The following is a 17,670-nucleotide window of genomic DNA, read 5'->3' on the forward strand; positions in this document are numbered from 1 at the left end:
GGTCTGTGTTGCTCTCTGCCAGGGAGAACGGTTCTCTGCCAAAACGAATGCACAACAAAAATGTGTTGGGTGTTTGAATCAATAAATGAAGCTCCATTTACTTCTGCAGCCCACGTGCAGAAGGCCAGGGTCAGGAGCTAAGGAACTGGGGGAGACAGGATATGGGATGAGGCCACAGGAAGAAGGTTGGTTTTGACTCTGAGGGCGTGGGTGGGTGGCTATGTGTGGAAATGCATTACCATGGAAGCCTACTGCCAAAAGAGAGACTTTGGTTTCTCTTTGGGGCGTCTGTGGTCTGTCTAAGGAGAGCTGCTTGGGGCATCCTTCCTGTTCTGATACAGGAAGCACAAAGCACAGGCCAGAAGGTTGCCATGGTGACTGCAGGCCTGCTTCCCCAACCTGCCTGCCTGCCCACCAGGAGTGCTCCAACCCATCAATTAATAACCTAACCATGTATGACAACAGTCATTCCAAACACCCAGGCAGTAGTCTCTCGTAAAACAAACAGACTTCTCCAGGGACCTTCGCTACAGAGATGCTCATTAGACTCAGCCTGGGCCACCTGCTATAATCTAGCTTTCTGAATCCAGATTACTCTCTCCCTGGCTGCTCACTCACTCTCTCTCTCTTTCTCTCTCTTTTAAATATATTTTATTGATTTTTTTTTACAGAGAAGAAGGAAGAGGGATAGAGAGTTAGAAACATCGATGAGAGAGAAACTTCGATCAGCTGCCTCCTGCACACCCCCCACTGGGGATGTGCCCGCAACCAAGGTACATGCCCTTGACCGGAATCGAACCTAGGACCCTTCACTCCACAGGCCGACGCTCTCCCCACTGAGCCAAGCCGGTGAGGGCTCTCTCTCTCTTGTTTTAAAGGCATGGGTTTGGCAGAGCTGGGGACTGAAGCCTCAGGGGTTCCAGGGAAACAGACACCAGCGAAGGCACCACATAGGAAGCCTGCGCCCTCAGCCCTGCAAGGCCTAGAGCACCTGCTCCCCACCCAAACAGGCTGTGGTAAGGCCCTGGGCAGGGACAACTATACGTCTGCTGGTCTTCTAGCAAAGACGACTTCATCTGTTACCCCAGGGCACCCAGGGAGCAAAAGCAAAAGGGAAGACGTTCGAGTTTTGGTAGATTCAAGATGCTCTTCTCATTGGGAGATGGGTCCTAAGACCCCTCCCCTTGAATCTGTGTGGGCTCTGTGACTACGTGACCGGAAGAATAAAGTCGAGGCCACACTGTGCCGGCTTCTGAGTCCAGGTCTGAAGAGACTGGGAGCTCCCACATCCTGTCTCTTGGGATGCTGCTCTTAAAACTTGGGTGCCCTGATGGGAGGAGGCCCTAGTAGCTTCTGAGAGAGGCCCACATTGAGAGGAACCTAGACCCTGGCCAGCAGCCCCAGCTGAGCCAGGTTCAACTGGTTTACCACATGTTGTGTAATCTTGGAAAAAGATCCCCCCGCCACAGCTGGGCCATCTCAGCTGATGTTGCAAGGAGCAGAGATAAGCCATCCCCGCCAAACCCTGCCCAAATCACAGATTCGTGAGCAAAACAGATGAGTCCTGTTATTTTAACCTCCTAAAGTGGGTTTTTATGCAGTAATAGATAACTGAACATAAGGACTATTTTTCTCCAAAATCACTTAAGGGCTTACCATGAGCACTGTATTCATTCATAAGATTATTTTATTTAGATTTTTGTAAAATATCTGTTTTTATTGATTTTAGAGAAAGAGCAGGAGAGGGAGAGATAGACACATGAATGAGAGAGAAACATCATCAACTGGCTGCCTCCTGCAAGCTCCCTATTGGGGATCGAGCCGGAAACCCGGGCATGTGCCCTGACCAGGTATCAAACTGGTGACCTTCTGGTACATGGGTCGACACTCAACCACTGAGCCACACCAGCTGGGCGATTTTTATAACAACTTTGTGAGGTGGGTATAATAATCTCCCTTTCCCCCATGAGATACTCAGAGGTAAGGTATCTTGTTTGAGATAGACAGGGTGAAACCAGTTTCCACTCTTTTGTTTCCTGTTCGATGAGTCTCCTCTCCATAGAGTGCACTGTACCCAGAAGGCTGCAGCATAACGGAAACATCAAGAACAATCATAGCTAACATTAGGGGCCACTGCCAGGCTTTTATCTGCGTGATGTCCTAACCATCCTAGGGAGCAGGCTCTACTATCATGCCCATTTCACAGAAGGTGGCACTGAGGCTTAAAAAGAGGGTAGGTGAGGATAGGTTACTATCTCTAACAAGTGGAAGAGCCAAGATTTGGACCCAAGCCACCCAGTTCTGGAACTGAGCTCTCAACAGATGCTCTGGTCCGGTGGTCGGCAAACTCATTAGTCAACAGAGCCAAGTATCAACAGTACAACGATTGAAATTTCTTTTGAGAGCCAATTTTTTTTTAAACTTAAACTATATAGGTAGGTACATTGTTATTAACCTAATTAGGGTACTCCTAAGCTGGCCTTTGCTAAAAACTCAAGGGGCCAAAGAGTCGCATGTGGCTCGCGAGCCACAGTTTGCCGACCACTGCTCTGGTCCATGTAGTCTCGTGCACCCACATTGCTCCAGCCCCGCTTCCTCTGAGACAGGCAGTCCCCCCGCCCCCCCCCCCCCGCCTCCTTTTGGAAGCTGCAGGGGGGAGGGCAGGGTTAAGCAAAGCACAACCATATCATCTCGGATTTGCATAGCTCACAGCATTCTCACACCTTTTGTCCTCACAAGCCCTCTGAGAGGTGGCCAAGCTCGTATTTATCTCCATTTACAGAGGCTCGGCCTCAGAAAGGTACCTGCCCAAAGCCACCGGCTCCAAGTCAGTGGTCCCTCCGTTGCCCACCCCTAAATCGCAAAGAGCCTTCCTGTGCCCTTTCACACCGCATCCTGTTTTCAGCTTAGGGGGCCCGCCAACCAGGAACCCCAGCAGGGGCTCCCGCGGCCAATCACAGTCCAGCTTTGTCCTCCTCCGCCCGCCCCCCACCCCCCCACCCCCAGCTGACAGCTGCCCGCCTACTACGGGGGAACGCACAGATTTAGGGGGAAGGAAAGGAAATGTGTGTCACCTGTGCCGTGGCCTCTGGGAAATGAAGGGTTGGGAGTAATGACCAGGTGGCCACGGAGCCAGCCGAGGGGGTGGCTGCTAAACCAGGCAGCAACCGCAGCAGAGACACCCCGCCCAGAAGAGGAACAGGGACGCGCCGGCGGGCGCTCGGCGCTGGGGCAGACACCAGGCGGGCCTTTCCGCTGCCCAAGCCGCGTCTGCTCGCCTTCGGGCGCGCCCGCCCTTGGCGCCACCGCCCGGCTCGTGCACATGCACACGCACACGCGACCGCTCCCGCACCTGGCCGCCCGCTCCACCCGCGCACGCACACGTGGGGGCCACGTGCTTGCACCCTCGCCGCGCGCTCCCGGGGCGCGCCGGGGAAGGCGCAGAGCTGGTTACAGGTGCCGGGATCCGGCGGTCGCCCACAAGCGCTTTCCCGGGACTGGTACGCCTGGGATCCCGAGACCCTGACAAGGGGAGAAGGACTGGCTTTGGGGAGTCACATCCGTGCGGCGAGGGGCCAGCCACAATCATCCCGCCGGCCAGTAGTCCGCGTCCTCTCCTACGCGGCCCGCGCAGCAAGCAGGGTGGGCGATGCGTCCTTGGCGCCTGGCGCGGGCGGCCTGGGGCGCTTGGCCGGTCCGTTTCCCGCCAGGCTTTTCTATTCCTTGGACGCCACGGCCACGTTGTGCTCCCATTCACCGCATCCCTCCGCCCCCACCCCCTCCTCCAGTTCTGCGCACCCAGCTTTGCCCTTCCACGCCATGGCTGGGCGCCTGCCCTGAGAATCCCCGGGAGTGCAGACCTGTCCTGGAGGTGCAGCACTGCCATCCTGTCCCCGGACCGGCTCTGGAGCTGCTGGCGGGAGCTCAGACTGGGCCTGGCTGCAGAGGGCCCGGGTCCTTCTCCAGCCACATCCAGAAGCCCTCGGTAAGAAGCTGGGAGAAGAGTGCGCGAAGCAGTCCTTCTAATACCCTTTACCTCCGAGCCCTCTGCGTCAGCACACCGGTAGCCACTCAGTCAAGGGCCCCTCCTGTTGCTGCTCAGGCTCTCTCCAACTCCCGACCTCAGCAGGAGGCAGCGTGCTGCCTCCCAGGGCCTGAGTCAGTGTCTGTGGCAGGGCCCATACTGGTGCTGTTGATAATTCACCGAGGCCTACGGGTCCTCTGCCTGCCCCACAGGCTCACAGACAAGAATAACCATATTCGCAGCTGCGTTTTTGAGTCAGGCACTGTGCCAAGCACTTAAATGCATGAACTCATTGGAGCTTCACCTCTTTGGGAGATACTATTATTATCCCCGTTGTACCCAAGGGGGAATGAGACACAGAGAGGTCAAGTAACTTGCCCAAAGTCACACAGGTAATAAGCAGAGGCACTGAGATTCGAACGCAGGCAGGTGAGTGTACAGCCATCATCGCCACCACCTGCATCCTATCTCAAGCCACCACCCTGAGCTGTACCGCCAGCACCTCCTGCTCTCTCACACCTGCATACCTTAGCCTGTGTCCCTCTCCACCCAGAACACCTCCTGAGCGCCTGCCCCCGTTTGAAGACAAGAAAGTCACTTCCCCTGTTGTTTGCCCCAGGCAATTTGTGCTGACCCCCCCCTGGGTCAGGGGTCCTCAAACTTTTTAAACAGGGAGCCAGTTCACTGTCCCTCAGACTGTTGGAGGGCCGGACTATAGTTTAAAAAAAAACTATGGGCAAATTCCTATGCACACTGCACATATCTTATTTTGAAGTAAAAAAACAAAACGGCAAAAACACCCGCATGTGGCCCGTGGGCCGTAGTTTGAGGACGCCTGCTCCCTTGACTCCCTTCCCAGCATCCTTTGCACTGCCCATTGGGGTTACTGTTCCACAGCCGTCTCTCTCAAGCATGCACGGTCTTCCTTCCCGCCCAGTGCCTGGCTCAGGGCAGGGTGCCCACTCCAGTCTGTGAAGGGAGTGTCTGGGACCGGGCGCTGCAGGAGTCTGCAGGAGCTGGTGCCGTTGGTTGTCAGGACAGATTCTCGGGGTTAGGATGGAGGACAGCTGGGGTGCCGCAGGGGAGGTAAGGCAGAGATCTATGCCTCACTCTCTGCTAGTTCCTCAGGGCGGCTCAACGCCCCACACTTTCTGACTGGACCCCTAGGCGAGTCTCCGGAAAGAAATGGACAGTGGGCAGAAGGCAGAGGATACCCGGGGGGGGGGGGCGGGGGGGGAGGCAGAGGGAGCAAGCAGGCAGGTGGCAGAGGCTGGAATATTGCTTTTCCTGCTGGGCACATGCCCGGCAACCTCCCAGCAGGCTCTGCTCTGCTCTGGGGCTGGATCAACCTCTTCTGCTGGTCCTCATTTTGAAATTTCTCTTTCTTGCAAAATCTTCACAAATGGAGTTTTCCAGGTTAACAATCCATGCCACAGAGATGCGCACACGCTTTATAAAAACGGCTAAACTGAAAGCAGTTGTTAAGAGTTTGGCTTTGAACGTCAAGAGTGCCTGAGTTTGAATCCCACCTCCGCTACCTAGTAGTAGGGTGACCTGGACACGTCCCTAACCCTCTGTGCCGGGTTCCTCGTGTGAGAAACCGGGACACAGCTTCCAAGGTCGGCTGAGATGACTGCCTGAGTTAAATAAAGCCCTCAGCTCAACACCCAGCACATAGTAGGGCCAACAGATGTTAGCTGCTATTATGACGGTCCGCTCCAAATACCCTCTTTATCTATGGCTCTTACCTTTGTAGTGTGGACTGTCCTCAGCGCTCTTTTCATCCCAACAAGCAGTGTTATTCTCTTCCTTTCACAGGTCAGGAAACGGGGTCCGTGAATTGTCTAAAAGCCACTGAGTTCTGAGCACCTGAGCCAGGACTTGAACGGAGTCCTGGCCCGAAGCTGCTTCCTGCAGGGATCACGCCCCCTCACCCTACGCCCCTTGGGAAGAGTGGGCGTTGGAAAGCCCAGCGTCATCAGTTGCTAGGTGCAGCGTTCCGGCTCTCAGGTTCAGTGCCTGCCGTGGAGACTGTTGGTTACAAAGTGAAGCCTGCCAGGGCGGCCACATTACACAGTCCGGGGAGGGGGACACTGTGCGCAGTCCTCGGTGACCCTGTCTCCCTGCCTCTCTCGCTCTCTTTTTTAAATCTTTTATTGATTTTTAGAGAGAGATGACGGAAGAGGGAGAGAGAGAGAGAGAGAGAGAAGCATCGCTGAGAGATGCCCTCTACTGGGGATAGAGCCTGCAACCCGGGCATGTGCCCTGACTGGGAACCTCTTGGTTCCTGAGTCGACACCCAACCACTGAGCCACACCAGCTGGGCCCTGCCTCTCTTTTTGTAGCCCAGTCTCTCTTTACAGATGTCCAAAGATATCTAGGGCCTTTCACAGTCTAAATATCCCTCAGTTAAAACAAGCACCGTTTTGATTTATGCTTCACTTTTCAGAGGCAGCACAGCATGGCGCCTGCACCAGTTACCTGCAGATCGGAACGGGCCTGTGGGTACAGGCTTGGCGCCTCTGGCTGCGCTTTCCCTAGGAAAATGCGAGATTTGGAGAAGCAAAGAGATTCGCCCCACTGCCATGTTTCTTGGTGCCACGCTGTCCGGTCCCTGGCAGGGGCAGCAAAATGTGTTGTTTTGTAAACAAAACCAGGCACTGGCCTTATAAACAGCACATAGCTCTCCAAGTTAAAGTGAAGCACAAATCGCTTTCCAGAACCTTCCTAGAGAATGGCAAATTATGGCCCGGGCTCATGGAATGCTGATTTGAGACGCTGCTAATAACTGTCCTTACCCACAAAAAAAAATCGCCTCCCACACCGGGCCGGGCTCCAGACACGCGGTCAGGATTTCTCCATACGCAGCGTCAGTGGCACTGATGTCATGCCTCCTTTTCCCGTCTCTCGTGGGTTTGCAGCCTTGGCATTGGTATTTTCCCAGAGCCAAGCCCAGGGAGGCACAGGGCAGGCGCTCAGAAACGGCAGCAGATAGATGGACCAAAGAGGTTGTGGCCCCAGGCCAGAGGGCGCTGAGGACTTGATATGGGCCCCTTCAGATGCTCTCTTCACCCTGCTCCACCCCACTCTAGCGCTTACATCACGGGCCCCATGGCCATCTGGCCTCTGTTGGGCGTGGCCAACGGGAAGCACTCACTGGGATCAGTGGATGGAGGGGAGTGGGGTCCGGGGAGTCTTTATCCACCTGCCAGGTGTCTTCGGGGTGGCTGCCTCCCTTTGCGGAAGTCGCCAGCTGCTGTCACAGTCCCTCTCCTGCACTGCCCTCCCCCCTCCTTCCTCCAGGCCTGGGATGGTCACAGATCCTCGGAGATAGCTGGTCCCAGGGTGCCGCACCGTCCTGTGCTGGTTCCTTTAAGCGTCACCCTTGAAAACCGTCCCTGTGTTAACCTCTCCTCAGTCACCCTGCTTGGCTGAGCCTCTGCTTCCTGCCAAGACCCCCCTGCTACAGAAGCGGAGGTCTACACACTAATGTATACTCACACTAATGAAGCAATCCGTGCAGATTTTAGAGGGCTCACAGATGATCTATTTAAAAAAAAAATCATTGACTTTCCAATTCATTCTTCCAATTAGCACAGCTGGCCAGCCTCAGAGGAAATCTCTTTATCCCCCGAACAGCAGAATGAGTCCCTACTTCCTCACTGGGCTCCAGAGCCAGCTCCTCTCCGTCCCTGCTCAGCCCGCACCTCCTCCTGCAGGCTGCCCTGTGCTGGCTGCCTGGGAGCTTCCTAGCGCCTCATTCCTGCGGGCAGCTCTCCTGCTGAGGAATACTCGCCACTGCCGAGCCAAGCACCTCCCTGGCCAGTTTCAGGCACAGAGAAGTTGTTTTGTCTGAGAACAAGTTCTGGCATCAGCCACACTGCAGCAGGCTGGGGCCTGAGCTGATTAATCAGACGGCCTGAGTAAGACTGCGAGTTGTTTCCCCTCCCATAAGGACACGGGGAGGCAGGAAGCTCTGCGGCTGGTGGAGAGTCAGCTGAAGCCCAGGTGAAGCCTGTGCATCCCTGGAGTGCTGGGGAACCCATGCGGCGTCCCTGGCTGGACGTCAGACTCCGGGAGGAGGCCTTCAGGCTAGGCTTGCTCAGGGTGAGGCAGTTGGGAGAGGGGGGTAGCATCCGAACATCTGGCTTTGAATCCCAGATTCTGCTTTCTGGTTGTTAGAGCTCTGGCAAGTTATGTAGCCTTCCCGAGCCTCAGTTTCTTCTTTAAAATGGGGTTAATAATGAAGGTCAGTTTAAGAGTCTTATCTATATATATATAAAATCCCAATGACAGAATGGTGGAATGACCAGAATGACTGGAGCAACTGGTGGCTATGACGTGCACTGCGGCAGCCAACCAGCCAGATCCAGGCCCCGATCGGCACCCTCCTCAGCCGGCCCTCCCCTCCCCGATCAGCCCCCAACACCCAGATCAGGGGCGGGGCCAGCTAGCCAACTGCCCATGGCCCCTCCCCCACACTGGCCCAGCCCTCTGGGCCCCCATCAGGGCGGGCTGGCCAGACCCCACCCGTGCACAAGTTCATGCACGGGTCCTCTAGTATACATAAAAGCCTAATATGCCAAGTGTCCCCTTGGGAGTTCGACCGACGGGGAGTTTGATCGCTTGCTATGACGTGCGCTGACCACCAGGGGGCGGGGCGCAAAATGAAGGAAGGCCCCTGCTGGCAGCTGGCAGCCAGGGAAGGGAGGCCCTGGCCTGCAGCCGGCAGCTGCTAAGGACCCTACCCATGCACAAATTTCATGCACTGGGCCTCTAGTGAAATATAAATGTGCTCTCAAGAAATCAGGCAGACATCTATGCACTGCCCTCCCCCCAGGAGCAGGTGCAAAGGGAGCAGGTCAGGCTGGGAAGATACAAAAGGGGGCTTGGCCGACTGAGGTAGGGTGGGCCAGGCTGGGGCTGTTCAACCAGCCTTGACCAGCCTCTGCCTTGGTTTCCCTGCTTATGGAGAATGGATCGAGTCCTGGCGCTTTGCACTGACTGTGTGACCTCAGAAAGTTACATGACCTTTCTGTGCCTCAGTTTCCTTATCTGTGAAATGGGGATAATAGACGTATCTCACAGGGGTGTGGTGAGTGTTCGATGAGTTGGTAAGTATTAAACTTAGACCTACTCCGGGGAGTGCTCAACAAACGCTGGGCACCCTCTTCACCCAGGGCCCGCGGGAGGCGTGTGTGTGCCCCTCTGGCTCAGCACACAGGCTTTTGTGGTGGCGAGCTGGGAAATGGCGTTTACTTTCTTCTTGGTGCATTGTAAGATTTGCCTCCTAAGGGACTCACTTTACTTGGCTGTGTGGATGCTGGGCCAGGACAGGGTGGATCTGAGCGGTCTGGCATCCAGGAACTCTGCCTGGAGCCCCTAGAGAGAAGCCCCGGAGGCTCCCTGCACAAGCCTGGGGCCTCTAATGGGGTGTGGGAAGTAGGATCGTGAGAAAGAATGGGGATGGGAGAGGACTGGCAAAGAACTGTAACCTGGACAGGGCCCTCGCCAGAAACCTTGGTGAATCCCCGCTCTGCGCTGGGCCTCAGACCTCGCCTGGCCTCGAGGCTGTCCGCCGGTGTCATGGGGGAGATAACGGTGCCAGAGAGGCAGCGTCGCCTCGGAACCAGACTGCCTGGGTTCACAGCCCAGCTCTGCCACTTGCCAACGTGCTTCACCTCGCAGCGCCTCACCTGTGCCGTGAGGATGATCGCACGGCACCTGCCTCAAGAGTGCCGTGTGATGTGCGCAGAGCAGAGCCGGCCCAGAGTAAATGCTCGGTGCGTGCCAGCTAATTAACACGCGGCCAGCGCCAGGGCCCTCTGATACCAGGGACAGCCACTGTGGTAGCCAGAATAATGCCCCCGCACCTCCGAGATGTGCATGTCCTCACCCTGGAACCTGTGAATACGTTGCCTTACATGACACAAGGGACTTCGCAGGTGTGACTGTGGATCTTGAGTGGGGAGACTGTCCCGGGTTACCCACAGTGGGTGGGCCCACGCTCCTCAGCAGGCTGAAGGCGGCAGGCGGGAGAGGGAGAGCATCAGAGATGCAGGCTGGGGCAGACGCAGCCCCTGCGGCTTCGAAGACCGGAGTTGGCCACGAGCCAGAAATGCCAGCAGCTTCTAGAAGCTGAAAAGGCAACGGAATGGATTCTCTCCCCACTTCTGAGCTCCAGGATCGTAAGAGAATAGATTTGCTCTGTTTTAAGCCACTACGTTTGTGGTAATTTGTTACAAGAGCAATGAGGAACTTATACAGCCGCCAAGACCCCACACAGCTGCCTCCTGGCAGGACGCGCCACGTTGAGTCACTCCCCAGTAGTTACCGAGTCACTGTGGTGTCACCCGCGCTGCTTGCCCTGTGGGGGTGTAGGGACACACTGGACCATGGAGCCGAATGTTCCCTGGGCATAGGCACTGCCAGAAATGGAATATTCAGGGGCAGGAGAGCTCAGCTGGTTGAAGCTGGACCCGCGGCAGGGCGCTGAAGGATGGAGGGTGTGGGGTTTGGACGGGGAGGAGGAGGAGGAAGGAAAGACATTGCTGGAAGGGGCCCAGTGGGGTCAGTGCCTGTGCCCTAGGCCCCGTGGGAGGTACCTGGGCAGTGAACTGAGTGAGACAGACCTGGGTGGTTCTTATGGAGCTGACCCTCTGGAGTGGAAGCCAATATGCCATTGCAATGAAACATGACGCGTGTTACAGCAGAAGTACAGCTTAAGGGGGGCACATCAGGATGGGCTTCCTGGAGGAAGTGGCCCTCCAGGTGATACAAAATAAACTGAAGGTTTGTTCTGTGCCACTTTGAGCTCCGGCGGTCCTCAGCACTCAGCAGGTGCCGACAGATGGGAATTTAACCACATGTTTTGTTATTCCCTGTCCAATTCCCGCTGAATCCATCTTATTGCACTAAGGAGGAAGTCTCGCTTGGGCGTTAGTATGTGCTGAGCGCCAGTTTAATTCTGGCTCATCTCCCCTTGTAACCTAGAGGCTGCTCTGACAGGCAACAGGTGTTAATTAAAATTTAATAACACTGCTTGGTTTTCTAGTTTAATTACCTCCCTTTGGTGGCAGGGGGTACTGATTTGCCACCTTGGGGAGTGGAACACAATTACCGTTTCAATATAAGTGAACTTGCCCTCGCTGGGTGGCTCAGTTGGTTGGAGCATGCATCATCCTGTGCACCAAAAGGTTGCAGGTTCGATTCCCAGTCAGGGCACATGTCTAGGTTGGGGGTTCCATCCCTGGTCAGGGTGCATATGGGAGGCAACTGATGGATGTTTCTCCCTCACATTGATGGTCGGTCTCTCTCTCTCTCTCTCTCTCTCTCTCTCTCTCTCTCTCTCTTTCTCATAATAAAAAAATGTCCTCAGGTGAGGATTAGAAATGTGTGTGTGTGAACTTAAGTGTAATAGAACCGTGACTGTAAGTGTGGAGGGTCTTCCTCTTGCCCTGGAATTGACCACGAGGCCCAGTTGTGGGCAAAGAGGCACCAAGTGCCCCTCAGCAAAGGGCCTGATCACTCCCTTAGGACGTCCACGGCCTCATCCCCACCCCCAGCACACACACTCCACAGTGGGGAAGGCGAGTGGGAACTGGGTCAGAGGGCGAGCTGAGCGGCTGTGAGGTCTGAGAGAACCAGGTCTGAGAAGCCGCACAGAGCTGGGGGTGGGGCGCTGTGAGGGGAGAGGGGCTGGTCAGACAGGGGCCAAGCTAGTCTGCTCAGCGTGCCTTCCTGGACAGGAAGGAAAAAAAGCTGGAGAGAGAGAGAGAGAGGCAGGAGCCAGCCAGGAGACAGTGAGGGGCCTGCACGCCCTCCCCTTGTCATGCAGGGTTGTGTGGCTAAGTGGATACGGAGGAGAGGAGCTGAGCACCCCGGAGGGCTGCCTGGTGGAGGCAGGGGCTCAGGGGACATGGAAGAGATGGTGGTCAGGAGTCTAGACAGCAGGGAAGCCCCAAGGGAGCCACACAGTGGGCATCAGGGCCAGGGCAGGCTGGCCAGAGAGGAGAGAGGATCAGCAGTGTGAGGACCTCAGGGTGGCAGGCTGCACAAGGGGACACGCGTCCCCGTCTCTTTCCCTTCTCTGTGGCATGTGGGCTATTCTGAGCTAAAGGCAATGGAGACCCTACGGGCTCAAGAGAAACATCTGCCTCCCCCTTAACTACCTAGAAGAATCTGAACTAGGGGCCTTGCCCATAATAGGAGTTATCACCAGAAATAACTCTTTTTTTGGTGACCTATCTCTAGGGCAAGGCAAACTCTGAGTTACTGAGCATCTGTTCTTATCATCCTGCAATGACCTTTCCCCTCTGGAGCCCCACGGCACCTCAGCTCATTCTTAACTCAGAAAGTCATACGTACCTCATTTCCTTTCCTGTCTTGGAGCCCCTCATGTATGCAGGGTCTCTGACTCTCATGGACGGGGGTTCCCAGGCACACACATGTAACTAAATGTGGTCATTCTCTCTTGTGAATCTGTCTGGTGCAGATTTAATTATTAGACCAGACTAAAGAACCTAGGAAGGGGAAGGAGAATGTCTTCCTCCCCCACATATGTAACAAAACGAAATTTGAATGGCGGAGTTTTTGAAACTCTGATTTAGAAGGGAAAGCTAGGATTACCACAGCAATTACAATACTCTGACAACAGCTATGACTGGAGGAGGAGGAGGTGGAGGGAGGGACCATACTGTGGGAGAGCGATGGCCCTCCTGAGCCCTTCAAAAGCTCCTGAAGGAGGAGGGCAATCAGGGTGGCCTTCCTGAAAGAGGAGGCGTCTCACGCGAAACCTGCAAGGGCACTAGGAGGTACCCTGGGAATGCTCCCCGGGGGTGGTGCCCTTTGAACTGTGTAGGCGAGGGCTGAAGCCCAGCAGAGGGCCCATGCGCTGAGTGAATGGAAGGGATGAGCTGGGACAGTTAAAGGAGATAATTCGGGGTAAGTACCAGGCCCAGCAGACATTCAGTGGGTAGCAGTTTGCTTCCCCCACCTCCACCTCCACCCCTGAGCAGGATGGCATTCCCCAGCCCCACTGGTGCCCCTGAGCCCAGGAGAGCCCCCCTGGGTGGGTCCTGGGCTCCTCCCCAAGTGGGCCTTACCTTTAGGCAGGCGAGGGCACGTCCCAGGGAACCTGGACCGTGTTGGACTTTTGAGATGTGCCCCGCCCCAGGCACCCTGGGCAGGGCAGCCCCCTCTGGCTTACTGTGTCCCCAAATGCCACCCACGTGCTGGCAGGTCCCTGGAATGACAGGGCCCTCCCTCCCAGGCCTCCCCTCCGCCAAGCCCTTTATCGCAGGCTGAATTTCGACTTTTCAGCTGCAGTTAGTGATGGGGAGCGGGCCTTGCTGAAGGCCCGTGGTCCCTTCCATCCCTGTCATTCCCCCTCCCCGCCCCGCTGTCCAGGCCTCAGTCCGAGCTGCCCGGGCGCACTCACCTCTCCCAGGTCCGGGTGCAGGAAGCGGGCGGAGGACGGGTCCCACCGGCTGAGCCCGGGCCGGGCCGGCGGGAGGGGAGGACGCCGAGCGGCGGCGGCGGCGGAGAGGACCGGCGTGGGCGTGGCGCGGAGGGGCCCCCGCGGCCGCCGCCACCCGGAGGCGGTGGAGGGGCGGAGGCTGGGCGCGCGCCCGCGGGCGCGGAGCAGCGGCCCCCCAGGCCTGGGAGCGTGCGGCTCCCGGAGGGCTCAGGAGGGCCATGCTCTCCCGCGGGGAGCGCGGAGGGGCCGATGCGGACTCCTCGCTGTGCGCTCTGGGGGTCTCCGGGGAGGGGAGGCGGGGAAGCAGGTGGCTGGTGTTGCCTCTGCGGCGCTCAGACTGCATCGCGAAGCGGCTGCGTGAACCCCACCTCCGTGGGCCGGGCCAGAAAACAGCTTGGAAAGGGAATGCCGTTTCTGAGCCCTGCCAGGACGCCCCCTCCCCGCCCCCTCCCGCTCCCGCACGTGTCAGCCCTGCCAGGACCCCCGCCCCCCATCCCGGGCTCCTGCCCGACTTCCTGTTGTCAGGCTGCCCCACTTTGCAGCTGCGGGGGTGATGGGTTCCAGGCCCCTCTGTCCGCCTACCCCCGGGCAAAGGTCGGGAGGATGGCGGGAGAGAGAGAGAGAAGCCTGGGCAGTTCCCAGCCTCCGCCCCAGCCCAGGTGGCCTGTGCCCGCGTTGGGGCGGTCACTGCGCCTACACTTTGCATCACGGACCAGGGGGCCAGCTCTGCCAAGCTCCGGGCCCGGCTGCTCTGCTCTGGACACGCACCTTCTTCTTCGGCCCCGTCTTCCTTGTTATCCCTTCCCTTTCAGCCCAGCCCTCCCCTTGCTGTGCTGGCTTATGAGAGCCCATCCGTGTTTCCAGGGATTTTCGAAAGCCAGGTGTTAAACACAGCCATCATTAAGAATTAACTTACGCAAGCCTGCGATTAAATAACTTATATTAAAAACAAAGGCCATGAATACTCAAAACCTGCCACTTGTAATTACTGTGCCATTACCCATGCTCTTGGGGTTATCTAGACCTACTGTGTCTGCACGGAGGTGACATTACGTCACATTTCACATCTGCACCTCTCTTCCCATCTCCGTGGTTAGGGACTTCACGTTGGCAGCTTGGAATTGCTTGTGGTGAAAACATTTACACCACAGAAACGGGCAAATTTTACCAAACCAGGGCTTGTTTTCTTCAGTGTCTACTGTCTCTAGACTGGAGAAAGTGATGGAGAAAATGTTAAAAGTAAAGATTAAACTTTAGAAGTGTGTCTTGGGTGAATATATATTTTTAAAATACATTTTTATTGATTTCAGAGAGGAAGGAAGGAGAGAGGGATAGAAACATCAACTATGAGAATCACTGACCGGCTGCCTCCTACATGCTCCCCACTGGGGATCGAGCCTGCAACCTGGGCATGTGCCCTGAATCGAACCTGCGACCCTTCAGTCCACAGGCTGACGCTCTATCCACTGAGCTAACCCAGCTAGGGCTTGGGTGAATACTAATGTATGTAAATTGTATCTCTAGTTTAGAAAAATGTCTGTAGCCATTACAATGCGAATACATTACAAGAAATTGAGGAACGTGGGCTGGCATTCAGTAAAGGACTGATTGAGGAGTCACACATCATTAACAAATGAGTGAGGTTCTCACACCTTCAGCTTGTTTTACTTACCAACATAAAAGAAAATATCATCCAACATTCACGTTGGAACCACAGTCATCTGTCAGTCGAGGGCAAGCTTAGGTGGGCTATAAATACACCTGTTTGGCAAAAACCAGTGAGAGCTTCCTAAGGGAATTGATGGGCTGTGTGCAGACATGTATACAGTATATATACATGTGTGTGTGCATACATGTAAACATATTCCTCCTCTTCCTCTGGCTGGTTGATAAACACTTGGCTGGATGCTTCCTTCCCAAGGTTTGTCGGACATTCTCTAATGTTCTCACTTCGCTGTTCTCCCAGGTGACCCCACCCTCTCTGCAGGCAGACCTCAGCCCTGAGCCGGCACTTGGATGTTTCCCACCCCCCAGACCAGGGTAGAGGTGGGGCCCTGGAGCTCAGCGGGGCATGGTTTGGGATGCCCCCTCAGCCACGGGATCCCATGGTACTACCCAGGGGGGCCCCCACCTGGGGTTGGCTGGGTATGTGAGCAAGACATCAGAGTTGGAAGCAGCTGAGGGAGTGATGGACAGGACACGGGGAAGAGAGGGGGATGCCCAACACGGTCTGGCTGAAGGGGACAGAGGTGAGAGAGGAGGCGCACAGAGGCTTTGGTGGGGGAGGATGGTGAACCGTGTGCTGAGCATTTTGAGTTGGAGGTGTCTTGGGACATCCAAGCTGGAAACAGATCTGGAGGTGCTGGGAGCCTTCTGGGAAGATTGCAGTGAAAGCTGTGGGTATGTACGAGCTTGTCTGGGGCTGGAGGGGGCGGTGGTGATAAGAGGGTAGCATGCACCCTGAAGTGACCACGGAGAAGCTGGACCGCAAAAGGATGGGTGTAGCTATGTGGAGGCTGAGGGAGGGGAGGTTCAAAAAGGAAGGTCACCCAGGGTGAATGCTGAGAGGCGCCATGGGGCTGAGATGTTGTGGGAGGCAGGCAGACCAGTTGACAAGCCCCTGCCAAGACCCAGGGACAGGGATGTCGGGGGGCGTGGGATGAGAACAGTCAGCTAAGATGGCCCGACAGATTCCAGACCCATTCCCAGGTTCAGGGGAGCTACCACCTGTGGGAAGTGGAGAGAGGAGGAGTCCAGCCCGCACCACAGGCTTTTGGCTTCGGTGATTGACAGCTGGTGTGCTTGGATAAGTAGGGAGCCCAGAGGAGCCAGAGAGAGTGGAGGAAGCCTGCCGCCCGGGCAGAAGGTCTAAGGCAGCCGACCTCAGGTCTGAAGCTCAGGAGTGGTCAGTGCTAGGGGAGCAGGTGGTCAGCCCTGCAGAGGCGGCCTGGAGGGCGCTGCCTCCACGGTGCAACCTGGGAGTGAGCACACAGGAGCGGTCAATGAGTGTTTGTGGAAGGAATGAGTGAGTGACAGAGCGACTGGCAAGTGTGAGCCCTGAAGGGCTGTCCCAGAAGGGAGAGAGTCAGGGGACAGAGGCTGAGAGCTCCGAGGGGTGACTGGCCAGTGTCAGATCCTGCAAAAGCCAAAGGCACAGGGGAGGAGGCCTAAGGTGCCGCTGCTCAGTTTGGTTCAAAGCACTGGGGAGGGCAGCTCGCTGAGTGGGCGGCTCCCACAGCGGCAGGACCTGGGGAAAGAATGGAAAGGAGGGAGAGGAGGCTCCTTATAGGAGAGGTTTGGTGAGGAAGCAAGGGCACATGCAGGCGGCTGCTGCACAGAACACCACTATGTCAGGCCAGGAGGGGATTGCTACATGCCTCCCTCCCTCCCTCCTTCTTCTGACACTTCCTGGTTGAGCAGCCTTGGGAAAATCCAATGGATCACTTTACTTATGTTTTTTTGCATGGCACAAATTTGAAATTTTCTTGTACTCTTTACACAACCATTGAATACTGCTGGGCTCTATGTCTAGAGCTTTGGATTGCAGGACCTGTAAGGGTGAAGTTATATAGTTTGCAATTTACGTTTAGGGGCTGCCCACGGAAAGCAGCGATTGATAACCTAGTTACAAAAACCCATTCAGGACGGAACCAAGGTGCTTGGTTGCTGTCAGCAATTGGTCCTTGATCAGCCTTTACCAGGAGAAATAGCAACAAGATTGGTTAGAAAATCTGGCTCTTGACCATCGGTAAGTGTGTCACGGGCAGGAAACCTGGCTGGTTGCTGCAGCTCCTGTCCGCAATCCAGGGCCAAACAGTGGACCGCAAAAGCCTAGAGGCACAATGGTTATCTCATGTCTTCAACCCTTTCTCCAAACCACCTTCTGGGCGCTTCACTCAAACAGAGCCAAGGATCATTTTAAGCTAAGCTCCTGCTGTGATCTAAATCCCATATCTAAATGGGATTCAACTTATTGGAACTTAAACACAAGCCTGGAAAAAAGCTGTTGCCTGGTGAACAGGAAACCTTGCTTTCCCATGCTCTGACCTCAGGCAAAGGGAGCTGGTGGATTCTGGGGGCCGGGGAGACTGGGGGGCTGATGCAGGGAGCCTGGAGTCCCAACGCCCCGACAGTGCTGCCAGTGACGAGCGGTGAGGAAAACTAGGAC

The 17,670-nt window shown here is 56.0% G+C and overlaps 1 protein-coding gene across 2 annotated transcripts in view; it reads right to left on the reverse strand.

The window, feature by feature from the left end:
- The window catches only part of GPR68 (G protein-coupled receptor 68), a 33,032-nt gene extending 19,211 nt beyond the window's left edge, over positions 1-13,821 (reverse strand). Inside the window, exon 1 of one of the 2 annotated variants that reach the window (XM_079769686.1) lies at positions 13,464-13,821. The gene's annotated coding sequence lies outside the window, so the exon portion shown is untranslated. Of the gene's footprint in view, positions 1-5,772; positions 5,798-13,463 lie in introns of those variants that run through there. The other variant, XM_079769688.1, reaches the window with a different exon arrangement.
- Positions 13,822-17,670: the final 3,849 nt, after the last annotated feature.

This window comes from Cnephaeus nilssonii (assembly GCF_951640355.1).
Source record: "Cnephaeus nilssonii genome assembly, chromosome: 4".
Classification (NCBI taxonomy): Eukaryota; Metazoa; Chordata; class Mammalia; order Chiroptera; family Vespertilionidae; genus Cnephaeus; species Cnephaeus nilssonii.